The following is a 13,948-nucleotide window of genomic DNA, read 5'->3' as shown; positions in this document are numbered from 1 at the left end:
GCTTCCCGGTGATCAAGATGAAGCTAAAAAAGTAGCTTGGAGAGCCACTATGTATCACTTTGTCGATGAAACTCTATACTGAAGGAGGCCCAATGGTTTAAAATAGAAGTGTGTGTGCCGGGAAGAAGGAAAGGAACTACTAGCTAAGATTCACAAAGGAATGTGCGACTCCCACATTGGATAAAGGGCGTTAGTTGGGAAATCATTCCGACAAGGATTCTATTGGCCCATAGCCCTCCAAGATGCGGTCGATCTAGTCACAAAATGTGAAGCCTTCCAGTTCCATTCCAAGAAAACACACCTGCCTACCCAAGCTCTCGAAACAATCCCTCTATCATGGCCATTTTGGTCTAGGGGCTCGATATCCTTGGCCCATTCCCCCAAGCAATCGGGGTCTTTGAATTCTTGTTCATTGCCATCGACAAGTTTACACAGAGGTCAGAAGTGACTGTCACGTGAAAGGTGACTGCTCGGTTAGCTATCAAGTTCTTGAAAGAATTGGTGTGTTGTTTTAGAGTTCCAGCAAGGATCATCACCGACAATGACACCCAGTTCAAGAGTCGCGCCTTCATGCAATACGTTAATGCCCTCGGATGCAAGATCTCATTTGCCTTTGTGGCACACCCCGGAGCAATGGACAAGCTGAGAGGGCGAACGCATCTCTGGCACACCCATGGAACTCATCTACGGGTCACCTCGAGTGCTTGCCTATGATGAAGTAGCGCAACATCAGCACTCGCGTGACGATGTTGTGCTACTCGACGAGAACCATCTCCGGGCTGCTACGCGTGCTGCACGCTACCAGCAAGCCCTACATCGCTATCATAGCCACAGGCTTCGTGCCCGGTGTGTTGAGGAAGGTGACCTTGTCCTTAGGCGCGTTTAGTCCGCGAAGGGTACAAACAAGTTGTCACCAAAGTGGGAAGGCCCTTACCGGCTAGTACGAGTCACTAGACCTGGCGCAGTCCGTTTGGAGACCGGAGATGGCACTCAGTTGCAAAACTCATGGAATATTGAGCATCTCTGTAAGTTCTACCCATAAGGGACGGTTGTTGGGCCCTGCCTGATAGCTACCCTTTAATATAGGCCTTGCCTCAGCTGCATGTAACCACTTGTACAAAGCCGAGGGGCCCCTGACCAAGATTCCATGCATGCATGGGCATTCCAAGATCAACTCCATGAGCATTTGCATATGCATATAGATAGGATCGCATTCTGCATTCATTCTCATCTACATGAAGCTGCAGGTTCCTGCCGTGAGCTTGGCTTTGACAAGGAGTTGAGAAGATTGCTAGGCACGACTGATGGAGTCCTGGATTAGGGGGTCTCCGGACAGCCGGACTATATCCTTTGGCCGAACTGTTGGACTATGAAGATACAAGATTGAAGACTTCGTCCCGTGTCCGAATGGGACTCTCCTTGGTGTTGAAGGCAAGCTTGGCAATACGGATATGTAGATCTCCTTCCTTGTAACCGACTCTGTGTAACCCTAGCCCCTTCCGGTGTCTACTTAAATCGGAGGGTCTAGTCCATAGGACGGCGACAATTATACCATAGGCTAGCTCCTAGGGTTTATCCTCTTCGATCGCGTGGTAGATCAACTCTTGTAATACTCATATCATCAAGATCAATCAAGCAGGAAGTAGGGTATTACCTCCATCGAGAGGGCCCGAACCTGGGTAAACATCGTGTCCCCCGCCTTCTGTTACCATCCGCCTTAGACGCACAGTTCGGGACCCCCTACCCAAGATCTGCCGATTTTGACACCGACATGGTGCTTTCATTGAGAGTTCCACTATGTCGTGACCATAAGGCTTGATGGCTCCTTCGATCATTGGTAATGATGCGGTCCAGGGTGAGGTTTTCCTCCCCGGATAGATCTTCGTATTCGGCAGCTTCGCACTGCGGGCCAGCTCGCTTGGCCATCTGGAGCAGATCGAGAGCTACGCCCGTGGCCATCAGGTCAGGTTCGGAAACATAAACTACACTGCCGACATCCACGGAGACTTGATCTTCGACGGATTCTAGCCAATACCAGGTGCGCCGCACGATCACGACGAGCATGATTTAGCTCTGCCGTCGGACAGTGTTCGGGAGATCACACCTGCAACTACTCCGGCCTTCAATCCGGAGCAAATTGCACCATCCGAGGACGGGTGGATAGACCCCGCCATGGAGGCCACACTCTCAGTGGCGATAGAGCCGGATACTAACTTCACCCCTTATGAGAGCCGTGTTGCCGAACCACTAGATTCGTCTCCGGCCACGGACTCCGAGCCTCCTACGTCCATGCCTATCGAATCCGATTGGGCGTCGATCATGGAGTTCACCTCCGCGGATATCTTTCAGAACTCACCTTTTGGCGACGTGCTAAATTCATTAAGGTCTCTCTCCTTGTCAGGAGAACCTTGGACAAACTATGTCCGGCTAGAATGGGATGCGGATGATGAAGAAATTCGCTACCCACCCACCACCCACTTAGTAGCCACTGTCCACGATTTAACCGACATGCTCGACTTTGACTCTGAAGACATCGACGGTATGGATGACGATGCAGGAGACGAACAGAAACCACCGCCCATAGGGCGCTGGACCGCCACCCTATCATATGATATATACATGGTGGAGACCCCCAAAGAAGGCAATGGCGATGAGACAGCGGGGGATGACCCCTCCAAGAAGCAACCCAAGCGCCGACGTCAGCGGTGCCGCTCTAAGTCCCGCCATAGCAAAAGTAGTGATACTGGCACAAGAGACAATAACACTCCGGATAGTGCCGAAGACGACAACAATCCCCTCCAACACGATTTAGAGCGGGAGGGTGAACAAGCTAGCCCTCCAGAGCAGGCGGCAGATGGAGAATCGAAGGAGGACAATTACATGCCTCTCTCCGAAGACGAGGTGAGCCTCGGCGACGAAGAATTTATTGTGCCTGAGGATCCCGTCGAGCAGGAGCGCTTCAAGCGCCGGCTTATGGCCACATCAAATAGCTTCAAGAAAAAGCAACAACAGCTTCAAGCTGATCAAGATTTGCTAGCAGACAGATGGACCAAAGTCCTTGCGGCCGAGGAATACGAACTCGAGCATCACTCCAAGAGTTACCCAAAGCGCAGGTTGCTACCTCACCTCGAGGAGGAAGCATTGAAACCTACATCACCAGCGTATGATGCGGCTGACGGGCCACCTCGTGGCCGAGACACACAGGCATTTCAGCCCGAAGTCCAGCCAGCACCCCGACGCCAATCAAACAAAAATGCCAAGGCCCGGGGCAACACGCGGGACGTGCGAGACGTATTGGAAAACAAGGCAAAACATGCAAGATCGATCTACGGATCACGGGGGCGTGCACCAACACGCGATGATGATCGTCACGCCAGATACACTAAAAGCAAATCCGGCCGAGCCGAACACGGTAGACAAGACTCGTATGAACCGCGTCATGATATAGCCCGACATAGAGGCGCCGCACACCCCTTATGCTTCACTGATGAAGTAATGGATCACGAATTCACAGAAGGGTTTAACCCCGTAAATATTGAATCATACGATGGTACTACAGACCCCGTGGTATGGATAGAAGACTTCTTCCTCCACATTCACATGGCCCGCGGGGATGACCTACATGCCATCAAGTATCTCCCGCTAAAACTCAAAGGGCCGGCTTGGCATTGGCTCAATAGCTTGCCAGCAAACTCCATCGGAAATTGGGAGAACCTGGCAGAGGCATTCCTGGACAATTTCCAGGGCACTTATGTGCGACCGCCGGATGCTGATGATTTAAGTCATATAACTCAGGAGCCAGGGGAATCGGCCAGGAAATTCTGTACACGGTTCCGAACAAAGACGAATCAAATTGTCGACTAGCCGGATGCAGAGGCCTTAGCGGCATTTAAGCATAATATTAGTGACGAATGGCTCGCCCGGCACCTCGGCCAATAGAAGCCAAAATCCATGGCAACCCTCACGACACTTATGACCCGCTTTTGTGTGGGTGAATATAGTTAGTTCGTTCGTAGTACCAATACAGCAAGCAAACCTGGCATATCAGAGGCCAGGGACAGCAACAGCAAACCACGACGCAACAAACACAAGCGCCGCAAATATGGTGAAAACGCCAAAAATACGGCAGTTAATGCCGGGTGCAGGGGCTCAAAGTCCGGGCAGCGGAAAGGGCCAGCCAAAAATAAAAATCCGGGTCCATCCAGTCTGGACCGCATACTTGATCGCCAATGCCTAATTCGTGGCACCCCAGAAACGCCAGCCACCCATACCAACAGAGAATCTTTCGTCTTCAGACAAGCGGGCAAGGCAGGCGCCAAAGATGAAGAGGGGTCTCAAAGCGATGATAGCGATGAAGAGCCTAGATCACCGAACACAGGAGGGCAAAAGAAAATCCCCCCCCATATTGTTGGGTAGATAAACGAGAGAGAACTAAATAATTAACGTGGTGTTTCGTCAATATGCAACGGAGTTGCATATTGTGCTCCACTTAACTTGTAGTATTGTTAGTGCATATCGCCATGCCATGCCTCATTAAACCGAACATGCATCATACTTGGTTGTGCATCATGCTATGTTTATGTGATGGTTGTTTACTATGTTGTTTGCTTCTTTCCGGTGTTGCTTCTTCGGGTTAGTTCCGATAATGTCGTGTTTGTGAGGATCCGTTCAACTACGTCCGTTTGTCTTTTTCATGGACTCGTTCTTCTTCCTTGCGGTATCTCAGGCAAGATGACCATACCCTCGAAATCACTTCTATCTTTGCATGCTAGTTGCTCGCTCTATTGCAATGCTGCGACCTACCACTTGCTATATCATGCCTCCCACATTGCCATGTCAAGCCTCTAACCCACCTTTCCTAGTAAACCGTTGTTTGGCTATGTTACCGCTTTGCTCAGCCCCTCTTATAGCGTTGTTAGTTGTAGGTGAAGCTGAAGTTTGTTCCGTGTTGGAACATGGTTATTGTTGGGATATCATTATTATCTCTTATTTACTTTAATGCATCTATATACTTGGTAAAGGGTGGAAGGCTCGGCCTTATGCCTAGTGTTTTGTTCCACTCTTGCCGCCCTAGTTTCTGTCATACCGGTGTTATGTTCCTTGATTTTGCGTTCCTTACATGGTTGGGTGTTATGGCGACCCCTTGACAGTTCGCTTTGAATAAAACTCCTCCAGCAAGGCCCAACCTTGGTTTTACAATTTGCCTCACCACTACCTATTTTTCCCTTGGGAGTCACGCACCTGAGGGTCATCTTTATTTTAACCCCCCCCCCCCAGGCAAGTGCTTCTCTAAGTGTTGGTCCAAACTAGAGTACTTTGTAGCGCCACCTCAGGGAAACTTGAGGGCTGGTTTTAGTTGTACGGAGTGCTCATCTGGTGTTCCCCTGAGAACGAGATATGTGCAGCTCCTAACGGGATGTCGGCGCATCGGACGATCTTGCTGGTCTTGTTTTGCCATTGTTGAAATGTCTGTTAACCGGGATTTCGAGTCTGATCGGGTCTTCCTGGGAGAAGGAATATCCTTCATCGACCGTGAGAGCTTGTGATGGGCTAAGTTGGGACACCCCTGCAGGGTTTTGAACTTTCAAAAGCCGTGCCCACGATTATGGGCAGATGGGAATTTGTTAATGTCTAGTTGTAGAGAATTTTAAACTTAACTTAATTAAATGAATCAACCACGTGTGTAGCTATGATGGTCTCTTTTCGGTAGAGTCAGGGAAGTGAACACGGTTCTTGTGCTATGCTTGAACATAAGTAACTTCAGGATCACTTCTTGATCATTTTTAGCTTCTCGACCGTGCTTTGCTCATCTTCTCGCTCTCTTTTGCGTAAGTTAGCCACCATATATGCTAGTGCTTGCTGCAGCTCCACCTCACTACCTTTTTCCTACCCATAAGCTTAAATAGTCTTGATCGCGAGGGTGTGAGATTGCTGAGTCCCCGTGACTCACATATACTTCCAAACAGATGCAGGTGCTGATGATGCCAGTGCAGGGGACGCTACCGAACTCAAGAGGGAGTTTGACGAGGATTCGGGCCGTTACTATGTTTATTTTCCGGATGATCAGTAGAGGAGCCCAGTTGGGGACGATCGGGGATCTAGCATTTGGGGTTGTCTTTCTTTATTTTGGTTTCGTAGTCGGACCTTTGATTGTACTCTGGATGATGTATGTTTAACTTGTATTTGTGTGAAGTGGCGATTGTAAGCCAACTTTTTATCCCTTTCTTATTCAGTACATGGGATGTGTAAAGATTACCCCTCTTGCAACATGCCTACCATGCGGCTATGCCTCTAAGTCGTGCCCCGACACGTGGGAGATATAGCCGCATTGTGGGTGTTGCAAGTTGGTATCAGAGCCATCCCTGACTGAGCCCCCTGATTGATTGAATTGCTGACATTGTTGAGTCTAGAACAAAATGTTTTGAGTCTTAGGATTATATATATCATAGAGTAGGATTCTTTTTTACTCCTCAGTCCCTTCGTCGCTCTGGTGAGGCCTCCTGACGTAGAGTTTTGACTCTTCTCTTCTCAAATTTCACGAAAAAAAAATTAGGATCACGCGGGTATCTTGGAATCGCTCCGATAGTCTTGTGATGACAACATTGTTCTTGGTGCCTCCTGGCATTTAGGGGTTGTGGCAGTGTCGTGGGGAGTTGAGCTCCGAGGTGTTGTCGTCACAATTTTATCGTTACAGTTCTAGAATACCTGAGTTTCGCCGACATCAAAATCTATTTTATGCAGTTATTGGTGAGATAACCTCGATGCCACCCAGTACTGGGGCGGGAGTTCGGGAGTATTGCCATAACTCGTATAACGGATGCTTTTCGAAGGTTGAGGTACACTGTTTCCGAAGTTTTCTTGGTTGTTTGTTGAAGGATGGATACAGCTGGATGTAGGTATTGTTAGTATGGGTGAGATATTAGGCTTCCCCTGTATCCCCAACACCTGATTGCATAACCAGAAAGTTTCGGGAGTTTATAAGGGGGAATTCAAGTATATCGTAGGATATCCTTCCAACAGACACATGATACGACATGGGGTCTATCTTATGTTTGTTTCCGGCTTATTTTGCAAGCCAATCCTTTGTTTTGTTTTGAGTTGTGGTATTCGAGTTGCTTCAATGTCAAGTGTTGATTCCATACCTCCCCTAAGTGGTGTTCTCATATTTCTATGTGAATACTAATCCTTCTTGATAATCGAGTTTGTCATTTCAATTTCTTCTCAACCATTGTGCTCCTCTTCAAGTGGATCCGATCATTTTTAACATCTGCAAGTTCAACTCTAAGTATTCTCATCGGTGTTTGTTTCATCCGTCCCAAGTTGTCTCTGTTTTTCCTGCCCTCCCACCCTTTTTCTTCAAGGACTCTGATTTCTTAATCAAGTATCAATTTCATTCATGGGAAGTCTCTCCATTCTTTTCCGTCAATGTTCTTACACGGTGGTTCTCATGAAGATGCTCTACAAGTTCATCATTCTTCGTTCCTTTTCTTCTCAGGTGGATTCAATTCAAGCTTTTGGTGTTGATCATATCCCTTTCCTTGTTTCAAATGCTTTCCCATGCCGTTGCACATCTTAATTGCTCACCTCTCTCTATTCATGTACGAAATGCTGAAGATATGCCAGAAGATTCAAGTTTCTATTCGTAATCCTGACAAGCTATTTCGAGGTCTTACCTTATTCAAGCCTTTTAATTCAACTAGTGCATTATCTCTTTTAAATCATGAATGTTGATTCTTCGGAGTGGGCCCTAACCCACAGGTCTTTTTCTAGGATCTCACCTGATTCTTCTAATCTTCCTGGAGTTACTCTCAAATTCATTTCAAAGTTTGACGTAAGGATGAGTTATCATCAGTCAAATGTCTTTATCCAAGATCTTTCAAATTCTTTTCATTGTTGATTCAACCTTTATATTCTGTATTATTCCGGATTGTCTCATCAATTCATGGTGGTGTTTCTCGTCATCATTCTCGGATCTTGAACACCAAAGAAGAGTTATCCTCCAAATCCTTACCCGTTCTTCCAAATATGCGAAGTTCAAGATTGCTGCCATCCTCTCATAATTGTTTTCAATTGTTAGAATTCTTTTCACCCATCCGGAGCAACACAGGAGACTTTTCAGTTTGATTCTCTGGAGCCCATCATCTCAGAATTATTCATTCCAGCTTTCAGCTCTCATTCTCTAAGTCTTACTGGTGCATCATTCAAGTATCCTCTAATCAGCTCATGATCTATTCATTCTCATGTATCAAATTCCCTCAAGTATCTTCATTCGTTCTCTACTTCTTACTAGTGATTCATCCCTTTACTTTGTTCATTTCCAATTCTTACGGTGGTTCGTTCAAGAGTTCTCTTCCTTGGTTATCATATCAATTCATTCATTGTTTCCAAATCCTACCGGCGGTTCGTTGAAGACCTTCCGAAGTTTACGCTATATCTATCTTAATCCTTTTTATGAGAATAAGTAGTATGCCAAATTCGTTGCTTGTCATCAATCTAAATTGATGAAGGATACGCATAACATAATTCTTATTCTTGCTTCATCCAAGTGATTGATTCATTCTTCCAGAGTTTGTTCCTGATGAGTAAATTCTTGGTTCAAGTGCTTCATACTTTTCCGAAGTTCCAAGATCTCTCACCTATATCACCACGAACATTCATCTAATCATTGCAAGGCTTCAATCTTATTCTTTTCATCCTTCACTTCTTTGAGATCATTTCTATGATTACCGGAGTTCTTCATGGAGGCTACTTGCTGGTTCATCAAGGATTTAATTCCTTCCTGAAGTGTTCATCGAGATTCTTTTTGAGGAGTTCAAACATTCTTCATCTTGCATTTCTAAGAAAAGTTCAATCCTTTCTCCCTTATGTTTTGAGGTGGTGTGATACGTCCATTTTGCATCATGCTTTTATATCGATATTTATTGCATTATGGGCTGCTATTACACATTATGTCACAATAATTATGCCTATTCTCTCTTATTTTACAAGGTTTACATAAAGAGGGAAATGCCGGCAGCTGGGATTCTGGGCTGAAAAGGGAGCAAATATTATAGACCAATTCTGCACAGCTCCAAAAGTCCTGAAACTTCACGGAAGATGTTTTCCAAATATATAAAAAATACTGAGAGCAAGAACTTCACCAGGGGGGCCACACCCTGCCCACGAGGGTGGGGGCGCGCCCTACCCGCCAGGGCACGCCCCCTACCTCATGGGCCCCCTGGTGGCCCTCCGGTGGCCATCTTCTGCTATATGGAGTCTTTCGATGGGAAAAAAGTCATAAGCCATCTTCTCGGACGAAACTTCGCTGCCACGAGGCGGAAACTTGGCGGAACTAATCTAGGGCTCTGGCGGAGCTATTCTGCCGAGGAAACTTCCCTCCCGGAGGGGGAAATCATCGCCATCGTCATCACCAAGGCTCCTCTCATCGGGAGAGGGCAATCTCCATCAACATCTTCATTAGCACCATCTCATCTCAAAACCCTAGTTCATCTCTTGTATCCAATTCTTGTCTCCAAGTCTAGGATTGGTGCTAGTAGGTTGCTAGTAGTGTTAATTACTCCTTGTAGTTGATGCTAGTTGGTTTAATTGGTGGAAGATCATAAGTTCAGATCCTATATGCATATTAATACCCCTCTGATTATGAACATGTTTATTCTTTGTGAGTAGTTACTTTTGTTCCTGAGGACATGGGAGAAGTCTTGCTATTAGTAGTCATGTGAATTTGGTATTCGTTCGATATTTTGATGAGATGTATGTTGTCTCTCCTCTAGTGGTGTTATGTGAACATCGACTACATGAAACTTCACCATTATTTGGGCCTAGAGGAAGGCATTGGGAAGTAATAAGTAGATGATTGGTTGCTAGAGTGACAGAAGCTTAAACCCTAGTTTATGCGTTGCTTCGTAAGGGGCTGATTTGGATCCATATGTTTCATGCTATCGTTAGGTTTACCTTAATACTTTTTTTGTAGTTGCGGATGCTTGCAATAGAGGTTAATCCTAAGTGGGATGTTTGTCCAAGTAAGGGCAATACCCAAGCACCGGTCCACCCACATACCAAATTATCAAAGTACCGAACGTGAATCATATGAGCGTGATGGAAACTAGCTTGACGATATTCCCATGTGTCCTCGGGAGCGCTTTACATCTCATAAGAGTTTGTCCAGGCTTGTCCTTTGCTACAAAAGGATTGAGACACCTTGCTGCACCTTATTTACTTTTGTTACTTGTTGCTCGTTATAAATTATCTTATCACAAAACTATCTGTTACCACTTATTTCAGTACTTGCAGAGAATACCTTGCTGGAAACCGCTTATCATTTCCTTCTGCTCCTCGTTGGGTTCGACACTCTTCCTTATCGAAAGGACTATGATAGATCCCCTATACTTGTGGGTCATCAAGACTCTTTTCTGGCGCCGTTGCCGGGGAGTGAAGCACCTTTGGAAGGTGGAATTTGGTAAGGAAAAATTTATATAGTGTGCTGAAATTTACTGTCACTTGTTACCATGGAAGGAAATCCTCTGAGGGGCTTGTTCGGGGTATCTTCACCCCGACCATTAGAGCAAAGCGTTGCTCCTCAACCTACTGAAATTGAAAATGAAAATGAAAATGCTTGCTTTGAAGTTCCTTCGGGTATGATAGAAAAAATGCTAGCTAATCTTTTTCTATGAGATGGAACAAAACATCCTGATGAACATATGATATATGTGGATCAAGCTTGTGGATTATTTAAGCTTGCAGGTGTACCCGGAGATGTTGTTAAGAAGAAGGTCTTCCCGTTACCTTTGAGGGGAGATGCATCGACATGGTATGGGCTATGTGATGATATGAGCTCTTGGAATTACAAACGATTGAAATTGGAATTTCATCAGAAGTTTTATCCTATGCATCTTGTTCAGCGTGATCGCAATTACATATATAATTTTTGGCCTCGCAAAGGAGAAAGCATCGCTCAAGCTTGCGGGACGCTTAAGTCAATGTTATATTCATGCCCCAATCATGAGCTCTCAAGAGAAATGATTATTCAAAAAAATTATGCTCGGATTTTTGGTAACAATCCCACCATGCTTGATACTTCTTGTGCTGGCTCTTTTATGATGAAGACTATTGAATTCAAATTGGATTTATTGGAAAGAATTAAATGCAACTCTGAAGATTGGGACCTCGACAATGGTAAGGAGTCAGGTATGACACCTAGTTTTGATTGTGTTAAATCTTTTATGGATACCGATGTTTTTCGTAAATTTAGCACTAAATATGGACTTCACTCTGAGATAGTAGCTTCTTTCTATGAATATTTTGCTGCCTATGTTGATCTCCCCAAGGAGAAGTGGTTTAAATATCATCCTCCCATAGAAGTAAAAGTAGCTGCACCTATTAAAGTTGAAGAAAAGACTATCACTTATAATGATCCTATTGTTCCTACTTCTTATGTTGAGAAACCACCTTTCCCTATTAGGATAAAGGATCATGCTAAAGCTTCAACTGTAGTTCGTAAAAGCAATATTAAAACATATACACCTCCTAAGGAAGTTAAGGTTGAACCTAATATTGCTATTGTTAAATATCTCTTGTCTGATAATGTAGATGGGCATGTTATTTATTTCTGTGATGAAACTGCTAGAATTGCTAAACCCTGTGATAAAGATAAACCTAGACCTGTGGTAGGCATGCTTGTTATTTCTGTTAAAATAGGAGATCATTGTTATCATGGCTTATGTGATATGGGTGCTAGTTCTAGTGCAATACCTTATTCTTTATACCCAGAAGTTATGCATGATTTTGCACCTGCTGAGATGGAAGAAATTGATGTTACAATTAAACTTGACAATAGAAATACTATTTCACCAATGGGAATTGTTAGAGACGTTGAAGTCTTGTATGGGAAAACTAAATATCCTGCTGATTTTCTTGTTCTGGTTCCCCACAAGATAGCTTTTGTCCCATTATATTTGGTAGACCCTTCTTAAATACTGTTAATGCTACCATAGATTGCAAAAGATATGTTGTTACTATCGGTTTAGATGATATGACTCATGAATTTAATTTTTCTAAATTTAGTAGACAACATTGTGAACAAGAATTACCTAGTAAGGATGAAATTATTGGTCTTGCTTCTATTGCCGTACCTCCTAGTGATCCTTTAGAACAATACTTGCTAGACCATGAAAATGATATGTTTATGAATGAAAGAAGGGAATTAGATGAAGTATTCTTTAAACAGGAACCTATTCTGAAAAACAATTTACCTGTTGAAATCCTAGGGGATCCTCCTCCACCCAAGGGTGATCCCGTGTTTGAGCTTAAACCGCTACCTGATACTCTTAAATATGCTTATCTTGATGAGAAAAAGATATACCCTGTTATTATTAGTGCTAACCTTTCAGAGCATGAGGAAGAGAGATTATTGAAAACTCTGAAGAAGCACCGCGCCGCTATTGGGTATACTCTTGATGATCTTAAGAGCATTAGTCCCACTCTATGTCAACATAAAATTAATTTGGAAGAAGATGCTAAACCAGTTCGTGATCATCAACGCTGGCTAAATCCTAAAATGAAAGAAGTGGTAAGAAAGGATATACTAAAGCTCCTTGAGGCAGGTATAATTTATCTCGTTGCTGATAGTCAGTGGGTAAGCCCTGTCCATTGTGTCCCTAAGAAGGGAGGTATTATTATTGTTCCTAATGATAAAGATGAATTGATTCCTCAAAGAATATTATTACCGGTTATAGGATGGTAATTGATTTCTGCAAATTAAATAAGGCTACTAAAAAGGATTATTACCCGTTATGTTTTATTGATCAAATGCTAGAAAGATTGTCCAAACATACACATTTTTGCTTTCTAGATGGTTATTCTAGTTTCTCTCAAATACCCGTGTCAGCCAAAGATCTATCAAAGACTAATTTTACATGCCCTTTTGGTACTTTTGCTTATAGACGTATGCATTTTGGTTTATGTAATGCACCTGCTACCTTTCAAAGATGCATGATGGCCATATTCTCTGACTTTTGTGAAAAGATTTGTGAGGTTTTCATGGACGACTTTTCCTTCTATGGATCTTCTTTTGATGATTGCTTGAGCAACCTTGATCGAGTTTTGCAGAGATGTGAAGAAACTAATCTTGTCTTGACTTGGGAAAAGTGGCACTTTATGGTTAATGAAGGTATTGTCTTGGGGCATAAAGTTTCTGAAAGAGGTATTGAAGTTTATAAAGCCAAGGTTGATGCTATTGAAAAGATGCCACGTCCCAAGGACATCAAAGGTATAAGAAGTTTCCTTGGTCATGCCGGTTTTTATAGGAGGTTCATTAAGGACTCCTCGGAAATTTCTCGGCCTCTGACTAATTTATTACAAAAAGATACACCATTTGCCTTTGATGATGATTGTGTAGAAGCATTTGAAATACTTAAGAAAGCATTGGTCTCTGCACCTATTGTTCAGCCACCTGATTGGAATTTACCCTTTGAAATTATGTGTGATGCTAGTGATTATGCTGTAGGTGCTGTTTTAGGACAAAGAGTTGATAAGAAACTAAATGTTATTCAATATGCTAGTAAAACTCTAGACAATGCTCAAATAAATTATGCTACTACTGAAAAAGAATTCTTAGCTGTTGTATTTGCTTGTGATAAGTTTAGACCTTATATTGTTGATTCTAAAGTAACTATTCACACTGATCATGCTGCTATTAAATATCTTATGGAAAAGAAAGATGCTAAACCTGGACTTATTAGATGGGTTCTCTTGCTACAAGAATTTGATTTGCATGTTGTTGATAGAAAAGGAGCTGAGAACCCCGTTGCAGACAACTTGTCTAGGTTAGAAAATGTGCTTGATGACCCACTACCTATTGATGATAGCTTTCATGATTAGCAATTAAATGTCATAAATGCTTATCATACTGCTCCCTGGTATGCTGATTATGCTAATTACATTGTTGCTAAGT

Source organism: Triticum aestivum, chromosome 1A (assembly GCF_018294505.1).
Source record: "Triticum aestivum cultivar Chinese Spring chromosome 1A, IWGSC CS RefSeq v2.1, whole genome shotgun sequence".
NCBI classification, from domain to species: Eukaryota; Viridiplantae; Streptophyta; class Magnoliopsida; order Poales; family Poaceae; genus Triticum; species Triticum aestivum.
Note: the sequence above shows the minus strand (reverse complement) of the source record.